This window comes from Pleurodeles waltl, chromosome 2_2, assembly GCF_031143425.1.
Source record: "Pleurodeles waltl isolate 20211129_DDA chromosome 2_2, aPleWal1.hap1.20221129, whole genome shotgun sequence".
NCBI classification, from domain to species: Eukaryota; Metazoa; Chordata; class Amphibia; order Caudata; family Salamandridae; genus Pleurodeles; species Pleurodeles waltl.
In genome coordinates, this window is record NC_090439.1 from 507,732,848 (window position 1) to 507,758,997 (window position 26,150).

The 26,150-nt window shown below is 44.5% G+C and overlaps 1 protein-coding gene across 4 annotated transcripts in view; it reads left to right on the forward strand.

Annotated features, from left to right (window-relative positions):
- RBBP8 (RB binding protein 8, endonuclease) overlaps positions 1 to 26,150 on the forward strand; it is a 382,091-nt gene that overhangs the window by 253,922 nt on the left and 102,019 nt on the right. The gene's annotated exons all lie outside the window — the stretch shown is intronic.

Consider the following 26,150-nt stretch of genomic DNA (forward strand, 5'->3'; position numbering starts at 1 on the left):
AAAATATGTAACAGATGGATAAGTGCCTTTTCCCCTTGAAGTTATAAAAGTTATGAAGGGCTACTGAATGGGCCAAGGCTTTTTTTTTTTTTTTTAACTAGCCTATAAAAATGAATACCTTTGTTTTCATAGTGTTTGTCTCCAGAAACTACCTTTCAGCATATTTGCCTAATTCCTGCAAATTTCTTTGCAAACTGAAAAGGATCAGGTCATACAAAATTATGTTGTCGGCATACACAAGTGTGAAATGGGCCAGACCCCAATTACGGAGGATAAGGAAAGTTATTCGCCTGCAGGAAATGTTGTGGGAAATCAAACATATAAATAAACAACAGTAAAGGCGTTAACAGGCAACCCTATTTCAACCCATTGTGCATTATACCCCCATAAAACTTTGCACTTGGTGCAACTTTGGTGAAGATTCCAGTGAGATAATAAATCTAAGCAGATTGGACTGTATAAACAGGGATGACTATTTAGAGCATAAAGTAGGTCTATTCATTAGATCCAATGCAGTTGAAAAGTCAGTAAAAGCGGTATGTACAGCTTGATGTTTATCCACAACATATTTGCCTAAAATAGAGTGCAACACTGCAGTATTGTCCTTTTCAGAATATTTGGCTATAAAGCCCGACTGCTCCATGGGGATTATATTCACTTCTTGAACCAGCCCTTAATTCCAGCTGTTTATCAAACATACCCTGCACAAACATTTTACCTTCCGCATCCAGAAGGAAAATTTGTCTGTAGCTTCCTGGTGCTTTTTTGCTTTCATTTTTATGAAACAGGATGAAAATACACGCTTTCCATGATTTTAGGATTAGACCAGTGTCATAGCAATACACAAACAAGCATTGGCAAAGCAACTAGGTCTCGCCTATGGAAGAGCTGTTGGCTTTACCAATGTGTTTTACCTAGGCTGCACATCAGTGTGGCTGCTGTTCAGCATGGCTAAAAGTTAGTACGATAAAGGAGAGTTGTGTGGAGTATTGTAAACTGGAGTGTTATGGAGTGGCGTAGATTAGAGTTGAGTGGTCTGGATTGGCATAGAGTGCTGTTGAGTGATGAGGAGGGAGTAGAGTGTCGTCGAGTGGAATGGCAAAGAGTGGAGTGGCATAGTGCTGTGAAGTGGTGTAGTGTAAAGTGGTGTGGCATACGGGGTGTTGCATAGAGTGGAGTAAATTTTCATAGTGGAGTAGTGTAGGAGAGTGGAAATGCGTAGTGTGTTATAGAGTGGAACAGACTAGTGTGTTGTAGAATAAAGTGGAGTAAAATGGCATTGAGTGGCATAGACGGAGTTGTGTAGAATGGAGTAGTGTTATAGAGTGGGTTAGAGTTTAATAGTGTAATCTAGTGGCATATCGTAGAGTTTAGTGTCAGGGTGGCCTAGAGTAAAGTGACATAAAGTACAGTGGTGTAGAGTAAATTGGCAAAGAGTGCATTTGTTTTGAGTAAAGTGTTGTAGCATGCATTGGAGTAGAGTACAATGAAGTAGAGTGGCTTAGAGTAGATTGTTTCCCAGTAGAATGAAGTGGCAAAGAGTGGAGTGTTTCAGGGTAGAGTGGTGCAGGGTAGAGTGCAGTGGTGCAGAATAGGTTAGAGCGGTGTGGAGTGATGTAGAGTCCTGCAGAGTAGAGTGGCATAGAGTACAGTGGTACAGAATAGAGTGGTATTGTGTTCAGTGACGGAGAGTGCAGTCTCGCAGAGTAGTTTTGTAGAGTGCAGTGGCGCAGAGTAGAATGGTGCAGAGTAGAATAGAGTGCAGTGAATTACAGCATAATAGTGTAGAGTGGCACAGTGTACTGTGGCATAGCATGCTGCGTCTTAAAATGCAGTGGTGCAGAGTCAAGTGATGCAAAGTAGAGTGATACAGGAAGCAGTGGCATATAATTCATTGGCGCAGAGTATAATAGAGTGGCTTAGCATTCAGTGGCATAGTGTGTTGTAGAGTATAGTGGTGTTGAGTGGATTGGTGTAAAATGCAGTGGTGTAGAGTGCATTGTTTTTGAGTAAAGTGATGTAGAGTAGAGTCGAGTGGATCTGAATGCAGCGGCACCAAGTGCAGTTGCATAAAGTCAATTGTTTGAGTGGAGTAGTGTAGAGTACAGTGACATAGAGAGGAGAGTTGATTAGAGTGGTATAAAGTGCACTGGAGTGGTACAGAGTAGAGTACATTGGCGTAGAGTGCAGTGTTGCAGAGTAGAAAGGCACAGAGGGGAGTAGTGTGAGGTAAAGTGAAGTGGCATATAGTGGAGCGGTGCAATAACACAGTGTGGAGTCGTGTACAGTAGATTGGAGAATGAAGTGGAAGCACACTTCCATTACAGACAACACAACTCAATTGAATTGACCATTACATTTGCACAGATATACAGTTTAAATGATAAAAGTATAACGTGCACAAATGACTGTGGAAATGCCACCACCTAGTGTATTGATTTGTTTTGATCGTATTAAAATATTTTTTTCCACCAGACTTCAGAATTAACAAAAATGTGCTTCATTGGTGCTTTCTAGTGCTGATACATTCCGTAATATTCTGTCAGTTCATTTACAGACTCTTAAATGTTGTTGTGTGCTAGAAAATCAAAGCATTTCTCAAGCACCCTCTCAGTGGCCAGCATGATTGTAACATAAATCATCTCACTTTGATGTCTGAGAAAGAAAAGTTAACACCAAGCTCCTTGGAAGTCAGAGGCTGACATTTGACCTGTCTTTGAATAAACAACAGATGTGCCAAGATAAAAACAAGATTTAAAGGCCTGTTGTAGGAAGTTGGCTCTGTATGTGCTATTTCAAAGTAAGGAATAGCATGCACAGAGTCCAAGGGTTCCCCTTAGAGGTAAAATAGTGGTAAAAATAGATAATACTAATGCTCTATTTTGTGGTAGTGTGGTCGAGCAGTAGGCTTATCCAAGGAGTAGTGTTAAGCATTTGTTGTACATACACATAGACAATAAATGAGGTACACACACTCAGAGACAAATCCAGCCAATAGGTTTTTATATAGAAAAATATCTTTTCTTAGTTTATTTTAAGAACCACAGGTTCAAATTCTACATGTAATAGCTCATTCGAAAGGTATTGCAGGTAAGTACTTTAGGAACTTCAAATCATCAAAATTGCATGTATACTTTTCAAGTTATTCACAAATAGCTGTTTTAAAAGTGGACACTTAGTGCAATTTTCACAGTTCCTAGGGGAGGTAAGTATTTGTTAGTTTTACCAGGTAAGTAAGACACTTACAGGGTTCAGTTCTTGGTCCAAGGTAGCCCACCGTTGGGGGTTCAGAGCAACCCCAAAGTCACCACACCAGCAGCTCAGGGCCGGTCAGGTGCAGAGTTCAAAGTGGTGCCCAAAACACATAGGCTAGAATGGAGAGAAGGGGGTGCCCCGGTTCCGGTCTGCTTGCAGGTAAGTACCCGCGTCTTCGGAGGGCAGACCAGGGGGGTTTTGTAGGGCACCGGGGGGGACACAAGCCCACACAGAAATTTCACCCTCAGCAGCGCGGGGGCGGCCGGGTGCAGTGTAGAAACAAGCGTCGGGTTTGTAATGGAAGTCAATGGGAGATCTAGGGATCTCTTCAGCGCTGCAGGCAGGCAAGGGGGGGGTTCCTCGGGGAAACCTCCACTTGGTCAAGGGAGAGGGACTCCTGGGGGTCACTCCTCCAGTGAAAGTCCGGTCCTTCAGGTCCTGGGTGCTGCGGGTGCAGGGTCTCTCCCAGGTGTCGGGACTTAGGATTCAAAGAGTCGCGGTCAGGGGAAGCCTCGGGATTCCCTCTGCAGGCGGCGCTGTGGGGGCTCAGGGGGGACAGGTTTTTGTACTCACAGTCTTAGAGTAGTCCTGGGGTCCCTCCTGAGGTGTTGGGTCGCCACCAGCCGAGTCGGGGTCGCCGGGTGCAGTGTTGCAAGTCTCACGCTTCTTGCGGGGAGCTTGCAGGGTTCTTTAAAGCTGCTGGAAACAAAGTTGCAGCTTTTCTTGGAGCAGGTCCGCTGTCCTCGGGAGTTTCTTGTCTTTTCGAAGCAGGGGCAGTCCTCAGAGGATGTCGAGGTCGCTGGTCCCTTTGGAAGGCGTCGCTGGAGCAGGATCTTTGGAAGGCAGGAGACAGGCCGGTGAGTTTCTGGAGCCAAGGCAGTTGTCGTCTTCTGGTCTTCCTCTGCAGGGGTTTTTCAGCTAGGCAGTCCTTCTTCTTGTAGTTGCAGGAATCTAATTTTCTAGGGTTCAGGGTAGCCCTTAAATACTAAATTTAAGGGCGTGTTTAGGTCTGGGGGGTTAGTAGCCAATGGCTACTAGCCCTGAGGGTGGGTACACCCTCTTTGCGCCTCCTCCCAAGGGGAGGGGGTCACAATCCTAACCCTATTGGGGGAATCCTCCATCTGCAAGATGGAGGATTTCTAAAAGTTAGAGTCACTTCAGCTCAGGACACCTTAGGGGCTGTCCTGACTGGCCAGTGACTCCTCCTTGTTGCTTTCTTTGTTCCCTCCAGCCTTGCCGCCAAAAGTGGGGGCTGTGGCCGGAGGGGGCGGGCAACTCCACTAAGCTGGAGTGCCCTGCTGGGCTGTGACAAAGGGGTGAGCCTTTGAGGCTCACCGCCAGGTGTTACAGCTCCTGCCTGGGGGAGGTGTTAGCATCTCCACCCAGTGCAGGCTTTGTTACTGGCCTCAGAGTGACAAAGGCACTCTCCCCATGGGGCCAGCAACATGTCTCTAGTGTGGCAGGCTGCTGGAACCAGTCAGCCTACACAGATAGTCGGATAGGTTTCAGGGGGCACCTCTAAGGTGCCCTCTGTGGTGTATTTTACAATAAAATGTACACTGGCATCAGTGTGCATTTATTGTGCTGAGAAGTTTGATACCAAACTTCCCAGTTTTCAGTGTAGCCATTATGGTGCTGTGGAGTTCGTGTTTGACAGACTCCCAGACCATATACTCTTATGGCTACCCTGCACTTACAATGTCTAAGGTTTTGTTTAGACACTGTAGGGGTACCATGCTCATGCACTGGTACCCTCACCTATGGTATAGTGCACCCTGCCTTAGGGCTGTAAGGCCTGCTAGAGGGGTGTCTTACCTATACTGCATAGGCAGTGAGAGGCTGGCATGGCACCCTGAGGGGAGTGCCATGTCGACTTACTCGTTTTGTCCTCACTAGCACACACAAGCTGGCAAGCAGTGTGTCTGTGCTGAGTGAGAGGTCTCCAGGGTGGCATAAGACATGCTGCAGCCCTTAGAGACCTTCCTTGGCATCAGGGCCCTTGGTACTAGAAGTACCAGTTACAAGGGACTTATCTGGATGCCAGGGTCTGCCAATTGTGGATACAAAAGTACAGGTTAGGGAAAGAACACTGGTGCTGGGGCCTGGTTAGCAGGCCTCAGCACACTTTCAATTGTAAACATAGCATCAGCAAAGGCAAAAAGTCAGGGGGCAACCATGCCAAGGAGGCATTTCCTTACACCTGTTTACAGAAGTCCAGTATTAGTGAAAGAATACAGTAAATAGTGTTTGGGCAAGGGAAGTTCTACAACAAATAGAGCTTGCAAATAGAAAGCAACCGAGTTACAAACCACAAAGCCAATGAAAAGAAGTAGGAGAAATGCATTCTTAAGCTTTCTTAATGTCCCCAAGATGTCGTTAGCAAACCAGACAACTGTGCTATCTGGTAGGCATTGGTCTAATAATGAGCTCAGTATTTTAGCCCACAATTCTGCATTACATCTGAACAGAGCAATTGGTGTTTCATCTGGAACCTTGCTATCTGTTGAACCTAGACACTACTTCTTAAAGTTGTCGAAAACATAAGCTGTGCATAGTTGGTGCTGCACATGTGCACATTTACACATGCATGTAAGGACCTTTTATGCACTTGCTTTGCCCTATCATGTTTTTCTTTGTCTATTTTATTTCCTCGTGTAGATTGTATTGTGCTTCCCTTCTTGTATATTTGTAGTACTCATCAAAACCTCCTTTTGTTAACAAGGAAAGAAAAAAATCAAAGGTACAGGTCGTTGGAAGTAGAAAAACAGTTTACTTTGAATACGGCCTGGAGACAGTCAGCCCCATAGGACGGAAGACTGTTGATTTGCTGCACACAGGCAGCTATTTATATAGCCATGAAAAATGCTGACTTTTACATATTATCCTAAGAGCAATAACAAGTTACAGAATTAGATGTGTTAATATATTTTCACTTAAACACCACACCACCTGCATTCTTGAACTTGTTTCTTCTCCTCTCGGCTCCCCTTATCATAATCCTAACAGAGCTTTGATTCATAGCTGCCAAGTTTCCCAGGTTCATGCGAGATGTAATGCTCCAGTCCAGGTTTTTGTCTTTGAATTCTGGGACTTGTAGTCCTTTCTTATAATGTAATAAACAAGACCACAAGTCCAGGAATTCAAAGACAAGCGTTTGCATTGCAGGGGGGTCTCGCGTTCACTCGAGTTAGAGCTATTAGCATTGTAAATTCCTAACTGGATTTTTTTTGCCACATTGTGAGAAAGTAGCCTCATTCTAGCATGGTTACCCCCACTTTTGGGCGGTTTGTGAGTGTGTGTCAGTGTGTTTTTACTGTGTCACTGGGGTCCTGCTAGCCAGGACCCCAGTGCTCATAGATAAAAACCTATGTCAGTGTGTTTTGCCTGTCTCACTGGGATCCTGCTAGCCAGGACCCCAGTGCTCATAGTTTGTGGCCTAATGTGTGTGTTGTCAGTAGTGCTTGACTGTGTCACTGAGGATCTTCTAATCAAAACCTCAGTGCTTATGCTCTCTCTGCTTTTAAATTTGTCACTATAGGCTAGTGACTTCATTTACCAATTTCAATTGGCATACTGGACCCCCCCTTATAAGTCCCTAGTACATGGTACCTAGGTAACCAGGGCATTGGGGTTCCAGGAGATCCTTTTGGGCTGCAGCATTTCTTTTGCCACCCATGACGAGCTGAGACAAACCCCTTCACAGGACTGTCACTGCAGCCTGCGTGAAATAGTCCACACACTATTTCACACCCATTTTCACTGCACTTAAGTAACTTATAAGTCACCTATATGTCTAACCTTCACTTGCTGAAGGCTAGGTGCAAAGTTACTAAGTGTGAGGACACCCCTTGTACTAGCAATGATGCCCCCACATAGTTCAGGGCCATTATCCCGGTGACTTTGTGAGTGCGGGGACGCCATTACACGTGTGCACTACATATAGGTAAAAACCTATGTGTAGCTTTACAATGCTGACTCCCAACATGGCCATGTAAGGTGTCTAGGATCATGGAATTGTCCCCAAATTCCAAATCTGGTATTAGGGAGCCAATTTCATGCATCCTGGGGGCTCCAATATGGACCCCAGGACTTCCAAACCAGCTCTCTGAGGCGTGCACTGCAGCTACAGCTGCTGCCACCTCACCAGTGCTTAATTTGTAAATTAAGAGGTGCCGGTGCTCAAAGCCCTTTCCTTAAACACAAGGCTGCTGAAATTAAATCTGCTAGCACTGAATACTGAGGCAGCGTAATCCTGAAGCCATCTCGGGCCTCTTCAATCTATTTACGGCCACCCCTGCCCCTTCAGCTCATCCTGCAACTTTCAACTTTCTCCCTTTATGGCGCTTTTTAGTTTTTCCTTCCATCTTTCACATATGTGTCTTTTGCTCGCAGCAAATGCTTGAGGCATAAGAATAAGCCCCGGCCCTCATAAATAAGTGCTGGTGCTCAGCACCGGAAACAAGAAGCACAAATTAAGCACTGCACCTCACAAATAGGGTTCTGCCCTCCTGGGGTCTGAGCAGCTCAGTCCCAGGAAGGCAGAACAAAGCATTTCCTCTGAGAGAAGGGTGTTACACCCTCTCCCTTTGGAAATAGGTGTTACAGGCTGGGGAGGGGTAGCCTCCCCCAGCCTCTGGAAATGCTTTGAAGGGCAGAGATGGTGCCCTCCTTGCATAAGCCAGTCTACACCGGTTCAGGGATCCCCCAGCCCCTGCTCTGGCGCGAAACTGGACAAAGGAAAGGGGAGTGACCACTCCCCTGTCCATCACCACCCCAGGGGTGGTGCCCAGAGCTCCTCCAGTGTGTCCCAGACTTCATCCATCTTGCTTTGCAAGGTGTGGGGGCACTCTGGAGGGCTCTGAGTGGCCACTGCCAGCAGGTGACGTCAGAGACCCCTCCTGATAGGTCCTTACCTGATAAGGTAGCAAATCCCCCACTCAGGGCTATTTAAGGTCTCTCCTGTGGGTTGTCTTCAGATTCTACTTGCAAGTTTCCAGCAGGAATCCTCTGCAACTACTACTTCATCCTCTGACCTCGGATCAACCGCAGCCTGCTCCAGGAACCGCTGTAACAGCAACAAAGTATCCAGAAGGGATACTTTACCTCTGCAACTTCAGCTCCGGCCAGCAACCGCAACAGTTTCCATGGTGTGCACGCTCTGAGGACTCCCTGTCTTCATCCTGCACCAGAGGGACCGAAGAAATCTCCCCTGGGTGATGGAGTCACTCCCCTGCTCACGCAGGCACCTACCAAGTCGATGACCAGTACTCCTGGACTCCTCTCACAGGGACAAGCTTGGTCCTAGAAACACAGAGGATGGACCCCATCGACACAGACGGCCCTGAGGTTCTGCTGATGCAATTTGGAGGAAGTAAGACCTTGCCTTCCCTGAGAGCGACGGTAACCCTGTGCACCACGTCTTTTTCACCTCCGAAGGCCTCTGTGCACTATTTGCAAAATTCCTTTGTGCACAGCCTGGTCCAGGTCCCCAGCACTCTATCCTGCGACGCTCAACTCGCTGAGTTGACCTCCTGCGGCGTGGGACCCTTCTTTGCAGTGCTGCACCAACCACGTTTTGCACCTCCTTGGTCTGCGTGTCCTGGGACTCCCGTGGTTGCTGTCTGGCATCCTGAGGGCTCTCTAAAGTGCTGAGAGCCCCCTCATCCTCCTCACACAGTGTTGAGGCCCCCAGGTCCCTCCTGGGTCCAGCCACCACCATTTTGACGCAAAATGCACATTTGTCATAACCAAGGCTTGTTGGCGACTTCCAACATGAAATCACGACTGCATCCATCTTCACGTCGTGGGACATCCTTTGCCTCACGCAGGAACCCGCTGGCATCTTCCTAGGGTGCATTCCTGCAGTCTTCTCCAACCGGGGACTCTTCTTTTGCACCCTCTTCTGGGTTGGCAGGGGCTCTTGTCCTTCCTGGAACTTCTTTCAACTTCTGGTCTTGGTCCCCTTCTTTTGCAGTTCTTCAGGTCCAGGAATCCAGCAGTTGTTGTTTGCAGACTTGGTTGGTTACTGCAATAATCCAATTACGAGGTGTAGTGTGTCCTAAGGAAACTTGCAGTACTTTACTCCTGCTTTTCTGGGCTCTGGGGTGGGGTAATTTACTTACCTTTACTGTATTCTTACTCTCCCAGCGATTCTGCACACACTACACTTGTCTAGGGGGGAATTTGTGATTCGCATTCCACTTTCTTAGTATATGGTTTGTGTTGCCCCTAGACCTATTTTCTCCCATTGCCTTCTATAGCATTTACTATTGTTTGCACTATCCTATGTCTAAATACTTGCCTTATTTTGGTGTCTAGTGTATATATTGTGTATAATACTTACCTCCAGAAGGAGTATTGCCTCTAAGATATTTTTGGTACTGGGTCACCCAAATAAACTACCTTTATTTTTGGTAACACTGAGTATTATCTTTACTTGTGTATAAGTACTGTGTAAGTGGTATTGCATGAGCTTTGCATGTCTCCTAGTTGAGCCTAAGCTGCTCTGCTATAGCTACCTCTATCAGCCTAAGCTGCTACAACACTACTACTTCACTAATAAGGTATAACTGGACCTGGTATAAGGTGTAAGTACGCAAGGGTACCCACTACAAACCAGGCCAGCCTCCTACACACATAAATTGAAAATGTAAAGTAAAACAGTTGACATAAGCGAGCCGATTCAAAGCGCTGCAGCCGCTCTGAGCACGAAGGTGAGACACAAAAAGAAAAGGAAGTTCACTCGCAGTCAAACATATCGGCAGACATTAAATTGTCCATGTAACAGGGTTGATGGCCAAGGCGGTAACAAAACTGCCCCACGGACGGTCAAACGTAAAGCATTTACCAATGATAAAGGATTTTTGAAAGGCAAGCCAACAAACAAGTGAAAGTGATAAGCATGGGACGGGAGTGGTTAAAAGCCCACATAGATACCAACACAGGAAATTTGACAGGGCTGTTGATGAAACATTAACCTTCAACCGCCCCTCTAGAAGTGTGTGTTTTTTTCTGCTGTTCTCAGGTTTTCTTATCTGACACTGTATACTCTTGACTAAAGTCGCCTTTGACCACATCTTTCCTAAGTCGTTGTCTCAGCAAACAAAAGGAATGGAGTACGTGCTTGTGCGCTGTGATCGTAAACTCGTCAAGGCTTGTTCAACACGTTTTCCCATTTAACTGAAACTTGCTGAGCTTGTGTTCTGCTTTCTGGTGAACTCTCACCTATTTTGTGTCCTTGTGAGATTTAAGCTTATACTGCTCCTTAATCACGTATCGCTCAACAACGATTTCTATTGATGTCTGTGCTAGTGAGATTTCCTTGCATTTTATACTTTCCTTAACATTCCCCGCTCTAGTTGATATTTCAACTACTTTCTCTGATGCAGAATCTGCACTCGGTATCAAATGTTATGTATTACCTTGAGCATCTACTACTTGTGTTGGTGGACTAACTGTGAACATTCCTCCCACCTTGGCAATCATCTTCTTACAGCACGCAATCGCTAATTGAAAAACAAGATATCAAAAGCAAGAACAGAATGAGCGGAAATTAAGTCTTAAACATTTCAGACTTCCAGGATGGTAGACAATCAATCCAACCCTTAAACCATTCATCTAGGGTACCTCCTTTGCTTACCATTGTTCATTGTAAATCATGCAGTTTGAATTGCATTGGTCGGAGTTCCATTGTCCTCATCATTTGCACAAGCACCCCACTCCCTGGCTGTCATAACGTCTAGCACATATTGGTGCTACATGATCATTATTCTGATTGTTTGCAACTGTTCCTTAATTGTGTTGAACCCTTTTCCTGTGGCATTGATCTTCTTCATTAGTTCCCATTTTATTTGGAGCCATCATGCTGTTGCCTTTGCCTGGACGAATGACAACATGTTTTCAAAGAACAGTTAAGCATCGTTGAACGATCTGAACTCTTGGAATACAGCCTTCCAAAAGATGGTCCCATAGTGCTCTACGGACCTTTTCCAGTGGTGGTGTTGAAGAGTGGACAAGCATCTCAGTGCATGTGCAGTTTGGTGATGTTCACCCCTGGGATGACTGGATTTTGTGTTTGCCAGGTAACCAGAGAACAGAGACTTCCCCCAATTAGGAGGTAGTTGGATGTGTAGCAGCTTCTCTTGGTGACTGCAACCTATCTGATGCAGTGGCATGAGGAGTGAGGGAACACACTACACATTACTCATACAAGGAGTTTCATCCTATCTCAAGTGCTGATACCGAATATTATCTAGCAGCGTGCAGTGAAGTGTGCCTTTTGTTCCACTTGGAGGAGGGGGGGACATCTCTGGGCCCCTACCTCCAGTGGTGGAAGCTAAGCTCATCACTGCGAAAACATATGACATAAAACAGTTATTAAAACAGCCAGACAAAAAGGAAAAAGAAAATAGAAATACGTAACTGTCCATTAGTAGAGTCAAAGAAATTGCCCAAGTGGGGGTATGGAGTGGTGGTTACAGGTGATCCTCTCTTCCTCCCTCTTTTTTCTTTTGTGTCTGTTGTGGAGCTTATAATGATGGGTCTTGGTGAACATCAATGAGGTGGATACATTGTTTCCTTTCAGCCACTTTGGTAGCTGTGGGCGTGGTTACTATCACTGTGAAGGGCCTTCCAGTTTTTGGTCTTCCACTTGCGAACATAGTTGCGAATGTAGACGTTGGCCAGTAAGCGTGAGCCTGCTGATCTGTGGATACCTTTCTCCAGGATACCCATTTGGGGGAGAACTTAGCAGTCTATATGCCGCCATTTCATTTCCTAGTACATCTGCTCTACTGTGTGGGTCTGTGGTGCTTCATCTACAAAGACATTTTAGAGAGAGAAGAGAGAAAGAAAGAAAGAAAGAAAGAAAGAAAGAAAGAAAGAAAGAAAGAAAGAAAGAAAGGCAATTATTTTTTATTGCTTGGCCTGTTACTGGGTAAGAACCACAAGAGCAAATCTTTCAAAATCATGAGCAAAGATGTGAGCATTGTTAGTATGGTCAGATAGACCTCAAGTGGGAGATTCCCACAGAGCTTGACAAAATGCAAGAAAGCTGGTTACATGATCTGATGTCCACAGCAGTGGCTTAGGTGTGTCCTCGTTGGTTTAAGTCAGCAGTACTTTTGTTGTTAAGAGAAACTTGTCACCCCTAGAAAATTGTTTTCATGTGCTCTAAATCCCATTGTCTCTGCCCTTTCAACAAGAAATCACCATACACAATTCTTAATAGGTTGTATTTAAAACATTAATATATCTATTCATCATTCGTACTGCTGCTTTTTCATGCCTTTCCTTTCGGTGATGTTCATGAGCTTTCTTGTCATGTCATGTAACCATTGCGTGAATGGAACTAATTCTGTATTATTTACCTCAACTTCTTCGTTTCCTACTTGCCTCTGTGTAAAAAAGGATCTCAGTAATGTACAAGAATCAACATGCAGTAAGAAAGAATAACTGTCAGTTCTGTTGTAATCAATAACTTTCCCTGAAATGTCCTTTGTAACCATTTCTTAGTGGCCAACATGGCCACTGTTCCAGGTCGAGATGACCAAGGGCTGCTCCTCCATAAGGGCAGAGGAGCGTCACCCCCTGCCAGCAGCAGCTGCAAACCTTTTCCCCAAAAAAACAATCATAACTGTGTTTCTGATTGTTTTTTGGGAAAAGGGTCAGGGCCACGGGGGTGACAAGCAAAGAGGGGGAGCCTGCACAGGCTCCCAGTCTGCTGTGCGAGACGGGAGGAGGCAGAGGAGCAGCACGGGAGCGGAGGTAAGTGTTTTTTTTTTATTGTTTTTTTTTATTTATTATTTTTTATTTAATTCTCCCTCCAACACCCCCCACCCCCAATCTTCCCACCCCCTCTGCGTGCGCCACCCTGCCCCTTCTAATTAGCGTGAGCTGTGACTGGAGATGACATGGTGTGGGTGGTTCAATGAACATATATTTACCCTTCCTCACCATTACTAATCTGATTGCCCCCCCCTAGAGGATACCTCATCACTGGTTGGACAACCACAACAGGCTTTGTACAATTTGTAACAACCTCCTCTATTCTACTTGAATCAAAGTTACATTAAGTTGTCCGTTTTAAGAACTCCTCTGTCTCAGCTGTATCAAAGTCCAACTCAGTCACCTTCAAGATAGCAATCTATACCTTGCATTTCCTTGTCTATACTGTACAATAATTCTTCCTCTGTCTGCATGGCTTGGTGTATTAATTCTCATAGCCACCAATCCTGAGTGGGTGCAGTTGCAGTTCTATCATGGGGATGATAATTGATATTGTCTGTTATGGTGTTCATGAGGTCACTACACCACATAATCCTCTGATATCGATGACAATGCATTTGCTAAATGCTGCAGCGGCAAAAGCACTCGGTCTTAGAGGTGTTTTATATAGTTCCTCTAAGAATTCATCTAACTACCCCTGGGATTTACTGCTGTAATGCTGTTGTATGTTGTCTGGAGATCTAAAGGTGGCATACAGTCAATACCTATGTGTTAGAAATGGGGTCTCTAGCTGGCAATGGTTTGCTCCCTGTCCAAGTAGGGACCCTCACTCTAGTCAGGGGAAGGAAGTCACACAGCTTGGCTTAAGCAGTCAGGGTTATCTCAGAGGCAATGTGTAAAGTATTTGTACACACACACACACACAGTGAAAACACCACAAAATACTCCACCCCAGTTTAGAAAAAATAGCCAATATATATCTGAGTAAAACAAGACCAAAACAAAAAAAGTCCAACATTCACAAGTAAAGATACATTTTTTTTTAATTACAAAATTAAATGTATAGTGCTTAGAAACACAATAGCTCCAACTGGGACTGTCACAGCGTCTTGACGGAGTTGTCTCCAACAGTTCAGCGCCATCTGCGAGGGAGTGCGGCCAGCCACGGAGTCGGGTATACCTCTGGTTACAGTACCTTGGAAAACGATGAGGAAACAAAGACTTTGCACGGAGTCGGGGAGGTGAGGCGTTGCTGGAGCTAGTGTGGCGTCTGTTCCTTACTGCCACCGGGGAGGTGAGGAGTCCGTTACTTACTGCTAGGCAGGGGAGGTGAGCTGTCTGTTCCTTATGATTGCATGGGAGATGATGCAGCGCTGGCGGACGGAGAGGCATAGGTTCCTTACAAGGTGGGGTCAATAGACCCAGCAGGTCAAGACGTGAGGCGTCGACTTCAGGGTGTCTCAATCACACCACGGGGCCACAGGTGCTGCAGCAGGGTCAGGTGCCACAGACCTTGATGACCCAGCGCTCTATACTCATGCTGTGGTGGGACTTCGGAGGTGCTGTGGTGGCATCGGGCCTGCGGTGGAGGTCGCTGTTGTTGCAGTCAGCGTGGAACACGGCTCCACTGCAGGGTTAGAGAGCGGCACCGGTCCTGAAATCGTTCTGGACGTTGATGCACTAGTTTTTTTCTGGTTGCACCAGAACTCTCTCCCAAGGGCCCAGGAACTGGATTTGGCACTACTTGGCAAGTCAGGACTGTCTGAAGTCTTTCATGTCCCTGAGCCTTCTGAACAGGAAGCAAGCTCAGCCCAAGCCATGGGAGAACCTTTGGAAGAAGGATGTAAAAAGCGAAGTCCAGTCTTTTCAGTCCCAGGACAGAAGCAGCAGGCCAGCACAACAAGGCAACCGGCAGAATGGCAGTACCTCCTCCAGCATCCAGCTCCTCGCAGAATTTCCTCAGTCCAGAAGGATTCTAACTGTGATGTCAGAGGTCCAGTACTTATACCCAGTTCTGTCTTTGAAGTAGGCACACCTCAAAGAGGAGTCTTTGTAGTGCAAAAGACCCTGCCTTTCACTGCCCTGGCACCAGACACGCTCCAGGGGTTTGGAAACTGCTTTGTGTGTGGACAGGCACAGCCCTGTTCAGGTACAAGAGTCGGCTTCTCTCACCACTTTAGCTCACGAAGGCCATCGGGATATCCAGGGCAAACCTCAGTTTCCTTTGTGTGACTGTATAGAGTGAATGCACAAACAGCCCAACTTGTCACCCTGACCCAGACATGTATTCAGCAGACAGGCAGAGGCATAGAATGGTTAAGCAAGAAAATTCACACTTTCTTAAAGTGGCATGTTCAAACTTACAATTCAAAAACCAACCACACCAAAAAGATGTATTTTTAAATTGTGAGTTCAGAGACCCCAAACTCCAAATCTTTATCTGCTCCCAATGGGAATTACACTTAAAAGATATTTCAAGGCAATCCCCATGTTACCCTATGGGAGAGATGGGCCTTGCAATAGTGAAAAACGAAATTAGCATTATTTCACTATCAGGACATGTAAAACACATCATTACATGCCCTACCTTTTAAATACCCTGGGTCTAACTTGGGCATAGCTTAGGGGTAACTTACAGGTAATAAAAGGAAAGGTTTGGGCCTGGCACTTGGGTGCCCTTGCCAGGTCGAAATGGCTTTTACACACAGGCACCTCAAAGGCAGGCCTGAGACATGTTTGCAGGGCTACTCATGTGGGTAGCGCAATCAGTGCTGCAAGCCCACTAGTGGTATTTGATTCACATGCCCTTGGCACACACTGTGCCCTGTACTAGGGACTTACTAGTAAATCAAATATGCCAATCGTGGAGAAACCAGTCAACAATACAATTTAGACAGAGAGCATATGCACTTTAGCAGTGGTAAAGTGCCAAGAGTCATAAAGCCAACAAAAACAGGTCATACAAAATAGGAGAACGGCAGCAAACAGTTTTGGGATAACCCTGCAAAAAGGGCCATTTCCAACACCAGGTATTTGAGAATTTCTTCCATTGTTGGGTTATTGGACTGTACTTGTATTAGTGCTCTGCTGGGGTCATTGGCACTGGAGAAAGCTACAGTCTGACTCTTAAAAGGATGGATAACTGATTCAGGGCTCTGCTGCTATTGATCACTCGTTGATTGTTGAAACTTTTGCCTAGTACAGTCAATCTTTACAGTTACTTTGTCTACATTAAAAGCCATGGTATCTTCTCCAGACTCAGTTATCACAGATCCATCTGCAAGTTCCTCTTCATTAGTATCCGCTTGTATGAATGCTTGGTTTCTTTGCGGGGTTGTAATACCTGTGGCAATGTCTGTTATGTTGGCGTCTAATAGTGATACTGCTATAAACAATAATATTCTCTTCAGATGGAATGCGTATATCTGGTCCTGATGGTGCAATTAATGGCTGTGTGGTGAGCAGAATTTGCTCTGGTCCCTTCCACCTTAAACAAGACACACAAAGAAAATGTTATGTAGTGTCATCAGGAGTGTTTTATTTTGGCACTGTGCAACTTTCCAATTTAACTAATAGGACATGCATGCTTAGTTTTTGCCAGGAACCCTTACATTTGAATACCGAGGTTTCTCTGGGTAATGCATCAATATTTACTCCACTAAAAGATCCTCCGGCTCCTGGTGCCGAATGTTCAGGTCCTTCTGTGTATTTTTCTCTTTCTTTACAACCTTGCTGGTGATTTTTATACAGTCGTGTTCTTTGGCAGGGCAACATTCTGCTTGACATTGTTCCTTACTGGGTCGAATACACATTGTCCATACGTCTTTTTAGTGTTTGACCTATACACTATCATCCATCATAAATAGTATATATAGTGGTATAGACTGTAATCCTGTTCTGACAATACTCATGCAATCAAACAATTCAAACCTACCATTTTTCTCCAAATGTACTCTGTCAGGCTAGTCCCAACAAATGATATGCGCACTTGTCTATCCTTAGAAATGATTTGGGCCTACAGTATTCTTAAGAGGAGCGAACATGAGGTTGGACACCAGAACATTAGTGAACCTCACACATTGTTTGCTATTTCCCAAGAATGAAACTTGTGCAATTGGTTCTTGCTAAAAGAATTTGCAGTTCCTGTATCGAAGAGGAATTTAATAGATGTCCCTTCAACCTTTCCTTGTCCATATGGACCTGTGTCGCCTACTGAGATCACGGTCCATCATGCTAGTGCTATCAAGCAACCCTATAGATAACTGTGTTGGACGCATTAAACATTTGACAATTATAATCAGCTAACATCATCTGTGTCTGAGGTATTGTAGTGTTAAAAACAAGTCTGTGACTGTTGTATGGCTAACTAATTAATATTCTGTCTCTGTTCATCTACTTCATTTGGCCCCTCTCTATCAACACTTCTCCCTCGTCTGAATGTTTAGGAGTATTGCGCCTCCAGTGGTCTGTACCTCCATAATTATAACATTGTGTATGTTGGAGGCAGCATTGTAATTAGTGTATTGTCCAGGAGAAGGGAATTAATTCACTTCTGTAGTCTACTTCTCTCTCTGTCTCCTCAACCTCCAAAACTCCCTACTTCTGGGTGGGTAGGCCTTAGTACCCTTGTTTTAGATCAATGTATTCCTCAGTTCTTTTATATGATCATATCTTTCCATTCATTCCTTATTTCCCTGGGGATCCACCCGATTCCTACTTCTGGCATATTTTTCCCATGAATACAACACATCCCATATCAACAACTTTTTTTATTCCCTTTGAACTCACTCACTCTTGTGCATTCTTTTAAATAATCCAGTTTCTTTTCTCTCTTATGTCCCACCAATGTGGATTTACTGTGTTAATTCTTTGGCTGTGAGGCTTATTTAGTCCTGCAAGTACAGCCCTACATCACAAACCATTTTTTCCTCATAACATACCATACTTGTGAGCCTATAGGTGGTGGTTGGCTGAGGCTGGTCTAGCGTCCTAGACTCTGTACAACATTTAGATATCTAAAACTAATATCTTATTCTTTTATATTTATATTAAAATGTGATTGCAGTTTTAAAACATGGCATACTTTTGTATTGCAATTTTAATCTACTGAGTCGCGCTATTATCCCTCCTTGGGCCAAGGACAGGCATCTGTGTATCCTTGTTCAATTCCCTGCAATGTTTTTCTCTTCCCTTTATACCTAACAGATATGTCTTCCTCGTGCATTCTAGAGGGGTTCTTCAGCCTAGGTCTTCCACTGTCCAGCACTGGGTAATCTGCAATATACATTCCATCTTTAATCATCCGATCTAAGCCAGGTAATGCCTCATCTCATATTTTTCTAGAATATGAGGATTCCACAAAATATTTTAAACAACAAAATTTTAAACATCACTGTCCTATCTTCTATTTCTTTATTGACAAAAACATGTCACATAAACAAAGAGGTACAAAGTCTGAGTCAATCTAACCTATGTGATGGCACAACCTCAAAAAGACAGACTCGTATGAATAGACAGACTTTAGTCAAACAAAGTTTCTGTATTTAATCGGGCAGCCTTTGTTCCTTCAGTCGCCGTTGGTATAGACTGGACTTGACTCCTGGCTGGCTCGCCATAGGTTAACAAGGAAAGGAAAAATCAAAGACACAGGTCATTGGCAATAGGAAAATAGGTTTACTTGGAATTTGGCCGGGAGACAGTCAGCCTCGTAGGACTGAAGACTGTTGATTTGCTAAACGCAGTCAGTTATTTATATAGTCACGAAAAATGCTGACTTGATGCATATTATGCTAAAAACAATAACAAGTCGCAGAACAGTATCTGTTAATATTATATTTTCACATAAACACCACACCACCTGCATCCTTGAACTCATGTCTAAGCCTCTCGGCTCGCCTTATCGTAATCCTAACAGAGCTTTGATGAAATATTAACCTTTAACCCCTTCTCTCCAAGTGTGTGTTTGTTCTGATGTTCTCAGGTTTTCCTATCTGACTCTGTATACTCTTTCCTAAGTTACCTTTGACCACGTATTTCCTAAGGCGCTGTCAACAATGGGAATGGAATGTGTGCTTGTGCTCTGTGATCGTAAACTCTTCAAGGCATGTTGAACATGTTTTCCCCATTTAACTGAAACTTGCTGAGATTGTGTTCTGCTTTCTGGTGAACTTTCACCTATTTTGTGTCCTTGTGAGATTTAGGCTTGTACTGATTTTTTATTATTTATTGCTCTACAATGCTCTCTACTGATGTCTATGGTAGTGAGATTTCCTTGCATTTCATAGTTTCCTTAACACTTTTGTTTTTTTGTTGTTGCCCTTCTGTCAAGGACCACCTTCTTTCGCCTCTATAGTGATATGTCTATTATTGAGAGATGGTCCAGACCACCAGCCTTTCAAGACACAATGGATTTATTCTTTCTCTCTTCCAACCCAAACTCGTACCCATTTACCCCAATTTTCCCATATTAGTATTGGTTTCTTTTCTTCTTCCTGAGGTATCAGTTGCACCATTCTTAAACCTCCACTCTTAACCCCCACCCCAGCACCATATAAGAATAACCTTAGTTTGTGTAGTTTACTTATGTGTAGGCAACAGCTTGTGGTTGCAGATGTACAAACGGAGGTAGCAAAGTGCTCCTTATGCTGCAGACAGTGGCCCACAATATTTCCAGTTGGCTTTGGTGCATTCGACATTAGATGACAGAACAACATCTATGCCCTCATCAAGGAGGCCAATGTACAACATTCCTTACTCTTCAGACTTCTGTTTCTTCTGCAAACTCCTCACTGAATCAGATTGGCAAAATACACCATTCTGGAACATATGGATTACCGCAGAGTCATATGGATGAATTTGCCAAATAAATCTTCCAGGATGTGCCTAAAGTGTCAATCTTAAAAAATGCACCTAAGTGTGACCATGCCACAATAGCCAGAAAAGCATTCCACTCAATTCTAGTGCAATTAATAATTAAATACAGGTCAATATGCCTCATCCACAAGGCCATTGAATCAAAGGCCTAGAATACTTGAAGAAGCTGAACCCTCATGACATGCCCACGAGATGCTGTCAGTCAGGGGTACCACACTCGATTCCTTCCTGTTCTTACAACTGACAAAAAACATGGAGAGTGATCTTTGTGAATATTGGGTCCAAATTTGGAATGCCATGGACCCCTAAATTGTAGCTTGAACTGCACTATATTGGTTTTAGGAAATTCCTAATGCTGAATCGTTTAAGAAAGCCTTCATGTAGACTTCACCATGGTCTGTGAACCTGTAATATCAGATACAGTACACATCATATGTGACTTGACTTTAAACATTATTACCCATTTCAGTGTGACTCAGTCAGGTACGCCTCTGTCCTAAAGACTGACAAAAAAATTGGGTTTGGGTTGAATGAGTTGATCACAGGTGGTCCTCTACCTTAATAACTGTTCCCAACTTTCCCTTAGGGGGTACCACAAAGCTTTACCCTAACCTCTACTCTATTTAACCTTTAGATACATGCCACTTTATGCACTCATGAGACTCTCTAATGTGTACTGTTTTAAATATTGACATCCAGATGCGCATAAGTCTCTTTCCTTTGTAGTGAATCCTAGTTTGGTTTAACAGGATAGCAGGAGTTAGCTTAGCCGTAGGCTTGTAAACTCGTGCCCCCGTCACCTAGTGACTTTTAACCTACTTAGCTTGCTCTGTCTTAGCCCATTTAATTATTTATTTCCTTTAAGATGGCTGCCTTGTTTATAATTAGGCCACTTGTTATGAGTTACATTATCAGTGTCACCGTGCCAAGGCGTCAAGATCAAGAACCAAAGACAAACAAACAGTAGGTGTTCACACTTAGGGATTTTCCCTCTCTATACTTTCGAGGGATTGTTGATATTAATTGCCATCCCAAGCATGCCTGTTATCTATTGTTTTGGAATACACCTACGTCAGGGGACCTTGTAGATCTGTATAAATACATCACACTTTAGACAGATAATCAGAGGGATTCCGACCAGAGGGCATCGCCACCATCGCTGATACCGATGCTGCAGTCGTCAAGACGCTGACCCAGTCTTCGTGTCCCTACGGAGTCTGAGATAGAGACCTCATTCCAAGGTAACGAGGGTTGGGGGCTCCACTCATGGACACGGCTTTGGCAGATTAGGTTTAGCAAACCCAGCTCTCCTTTAGGTAGGAGGTTAGGCCTATTCACATTAGGGTAATAGGGCATATTCCATCTTATATATCTTTTTCATGTATTTGCAAAATGGTGGGGGTCTTCATAACAATGACTCTCTTCTTCACAATACTGTTACTTGCTATATTCATTATCCTAATCATTGCAGTCCATGCAACTTCCCGCAAATTGCAGTTATGTTAAATAAAAAGCTATTATAACTATACTGCATCTGTGTCATTGCCTGTGTTTGTATGAGACATAATATATCTGTGAGAAAAGGGTAATCTCCGTTTAACCACGACAACCCTAAGATATCTTACTTTGAGTCCATGCCTAAGCGACTGCCACAAATCACCTTTTACTATTGTGTTTCTGGTGAGGTGCTGCTAGTGAGCCGGTGAGGTTGGGACAACAGTTGCGACTTGTTGTAGGAAAGACTCAGTCGCCTACAAACAAAAGTACTGTTATCTAAAACCAGCAGTCTTGCTCAGAGCAAGAGTCCAAACTACGACATGGCGCCACCAACGATGGTGTTTAGGCACTAATTTACGGATACCCTGACTAACACTGTCTCACAGACTACAGGTACCCTAAGTACCATTATACGGAGACGTCCGTGGTCTTTGGGAGAATCCTCCTCAGCTGAACAGGTAACACCTAATTAAGCTGTAGGTTGTTCGAGCTCGAACTAATAACAAGGAAAAAACTTCCCCTATTTGGTGTTCCGTTTCTCTAAACAACTATGACTAATACCATAGACATTCCTGCAAATGCTAGACATGCACTTACACTACATTTATTAGCGCATGGCCTTACAGAAGAGGGTAGGGATGTTACTCTGATAATAGAAGCAACTGAAGCATACCAAATAGAAACGTTTTACTGTTGGGTCACCTTTCCTGAGGCTGACCAAAGAACGCACACATTTCACACATATGAAATTGCGAACGTGCCGGTACGGTACGAAGCATACCAGTATCATGAAATATCGCTCACATATCAAGAGCATCAAAACTGGTTTGAAGGCGCCCTACCACATGTACTACGAAGAGTGAGGCTAGGTCCTTTAAGTAATGAGGGCCCTACGTGGCCTATGTTTGCCACATATACACCTCACCCAGGCATTCAGAATATGCCGATCGCAGATTTACGAGTATTATATAATGAATTAGTGGCTTTATATAGACGATTGGTTCAGTTCGTAATGCGAACATTGAACACAGCACCAGCGCGTCCAGCACCGCCAGTAGCTGGTGGTTATCAATTGGCTACTGGGGTTAATCCACAAACAGTGCACACTATTATGGGTAAAGTGCCCACGGAATGGGAAAAAATACCGTTCTGGATTGCCCAGAAAACTAATCAGCTGGAAGCTGTGTTTCCCCATACGGGACCACAGGAAAAATATAGGCTGCTCACTATGTGCTTGCCGTTTGGGATGGTTCCCTCAGTGGATGACTGCGCCACATGGGGCACAGTCTTCGCTGCCGTATATACTACCACACATGGTACCCCGACACTTGGCAATTTACCGGAGGTGTTAAAACAAATACAAAATGAACATGGGGCTGCACCGGCCCTGGATCTGGGGATGAAATTGATGCGTAACTTCGACGCCGGCTCCTCAATTATACTGAGTAACATTAAAGGGAAAGCGGTAGCTCTGGCACTACGCCAGCGTCTCCGGGAGACTCCAAATTTGGAACAAGAGAGACAGCTACCGAAAATAATTTCCGATACTTATACTAGTATAGGACGGGATAGTTTGGGAGCCAATCCTAAAAAATTGGAGTTGCACAGTACTTCCCATAAGGAGGGTACGAAGCAGGCACAAGAGGGCACTAAAAAGCGCTGGGACAAACAAAAAGATTTCAAAGACAAAAGAAATAAGAGAGCCGATTCTCCACATCCGGAGTACTCCGAAAGGAGGTATAATCTCAGAAGTAGGGAGCACATTAGGACGCCAGACAGATATACTGATTCACGTCCCTCTCGTTCCTTTCAGGACGTGCCGGATAAACGTAGCGAGAGAGGGGGCCGTCAGGATCGACGTCCGGAATACGTGAAAGAAAAGAAAAACTCACCACAGTCTGCCATTAAAAAAGAAGAAAAGACTCCTCAGCAAAAGCCGCAGTTTAAAAAGAAAGTGGCAGCACTGACAGTTAAAAATGCCAGTAGTATTGAGAACACTGTTGAGGAACAAGAAGTGGGCTGTGACTCTGTTGGACAGCGCGGCAGAGGTCACGATATGTCGCCAGAGTCTGAAAGATCATCTGGATGCGACAGCAACTAGCGATTCCATCGCGGTTGAGATAGCGGATGGCCGCGTTCCCCCACCTGATCGGGTTTTTGATTTAACAATTCAGATTGAGGGAGACGTGGAACGAATTATTAGTGTTATATTTTGGGATGAACTAACTAGTGATATCCTGTTGGCCGAGAGAGACTGGCCACCTGAACAGGTCCGCAAGCTCCCGCATGGGGAAGATGTCATTTTGCCTTCTTTCTCCGATCTTGTTCCAGAAGCAGACAAAAAAGCCTATGCTGCTGAATGGGCTTTAGCGCAGGCACCTGCACTATACCGTAATCATGTAGGTTGGGACAAGGACTCTCCTTGTCATGTTATTCCCGTTAGGTCTACACCCCAACCACAGCCACAATACCCTGTTAAACATGAGGCGAAAGCTCCGGTGACGGAGATACTGTCACAACTTGAGTACCAGGGAGTGATTGAGCCCTGTACATCGGCAATGAATAATCCGCTATTCCCTGTTGCAAAGCCAGATCATTCATATAGAATAGTGGTTGATTATAGACACTTGAATAGTCATACACGCACATATGCTATACAAAACTCACATAGCACAGCACTGATAAATAATATAGTGTGTAAAAAATATAAAACAACATTGGATATATCTAATGGATTTTTCTGCCAGAATTTAGCGCATGAGAGTAGGGACCTAAGTGCATTTTCATTTGGCTCCCAAAAACGCTTTTGTCGTTTACCTCAAGGCTATAAAAATAGCCCAGGCCTGTTTTCAGCCCGTGTAACATCAATTTTGAATGAAATTGATTCCGATGCATTGTCCAAAGTGGATGATATCTATCTCACTGACGACGCCCTCGACATTCATCTTGCGAGGGTCGATCGGATCATTTTGGGGTTTGCAGACCTGGGGTATAAATTCAATTTTAAGAAAAGCAAGATAGCCTTTCTTAGTGTGTTATTCCTGGGATATGAGCTATCAAACTAAGGGAAGAGCCTGGCCCCGCACTTTCTAGAAAAGTGTGCTCAACTACAGCCTCCCAACACACTTAAGAAATTACAATCCTTACTGGGTTTCTTCAATTTTGGCAGAACATACATTCTAGATTATGCAGAACGCATCAAGCCACTTTATGACTTAATACAGCCCAATTTTTCTAGCAGACGATGGACCATTGCACACACACATATCCTTAGGGATATGCAACGGGACATGCTCGATGCTAAACACTTACACACGTGACAATAAAACAAATTTGGTCATCAGAATAATTGCTGGAGCACTTGGATTTACTTATGTCACCTTTAATGAGGATGACACAGTGCCGATAGCATATAAATCACATTTATATTCCAATGCTGAAAAGTGTTTCGCACCTACAGAAAAGATTCTGACAGCAGTTCAGATGGCCGTCATAAAGGAGAGGCCACTTGCCCAGGGGAAACGCATTATTGTTGTCTCCCCGGTACCGGCCTTAGAGGCGGTCACTAAAGCGAGCGTTTCGAACGCTAAAGCATTACATCCACGTTGGATTTAATGGGCAACGTCTCTGACCGCCACTGATGTTGATTATGTATTTGACCCAAGACTTCAGACACAAGAATTTCTCCAGTATGAACAGGAGTACCCCGCTCCTCTAAATATTTTGCCACTAGACAGTTATGATACTATCATTTATACTGACGGATCAGCACAACCGGTTGTAGGTACTAAACATCAATACTATGCAGCTTGCGCAGCCGTATGTGGAGTGATGGAAGATGGAGTTTTCCACCCTCACAATACCTACACGCAGACCCTAGGGGACTGCACAGCCCAATTGGCTGAGCTTAAAGCTCTTCTTCTAGCGCTCGAACATACTGAGACAGGAAGCCAGACTTTGATAGTCTGTGATTCATATTACTGCGTCCAGTCATACAATGAATATCTCAATCATTGGAGACTGAACGGGTTTAGAGATTCCAAGGGGAACACCATTAAACACAAAACATTGTGGGGGAGGGTGGCTGATTTTAGGGATCAGCTGCCGTGTGTCCATGTAGTTCATACATTAGGACACCAGCGTGTAGGAATACACGTTGCCGGTAATACATTGGCTGATGAAGCAGCCAAAGCATCAGTAGCTACGGCTTCTGTGGCTGCAGTGACTCGTTCTCGGACGAGGTTGGATAATGAAATACTGATTGCCCTTAAAGCTTCGCCTGCAGGCAAGGCCTTTCCGAAAGGATACCCTACAAACTATACTTACCATATCAGTGCACAGAATGTTGCTTATACAACAATTCCTGGGGTTGGAGATCGAGTGATCCCCAATGAAGACCAGAGATTAGGGCTGATTACAGCAGCACATGAGGGTGTCGCTTCTGCACATGCTGGTGTTCAGGCTACGATAACAATACTACAGCAACGAAACTGGTGGCCTGGTCAATGCAGACAAACTAAACAGTATGTCCTTTGCTGTGACATATGCCAGCAGATTAAGGGCTCTAATATCAAACGCCCTCCGCAGACATCCCTCTTAGTGTCAGACAAGCCACTTCAGTGTGTGTACCTAGACCATTGTGGTCCCTTACAGCCTGATGGTGCATACAAATACATTTTAGTGGCTGTGGATTCCTGTTCTAGATTCCTGTGGGTATGGCCACAACGGTCGGCTGAAGCCCGGACTGTTATAAAAGATTTGCTGATCTTTATTGGTACATATGCGGTTGCAGCATTCCA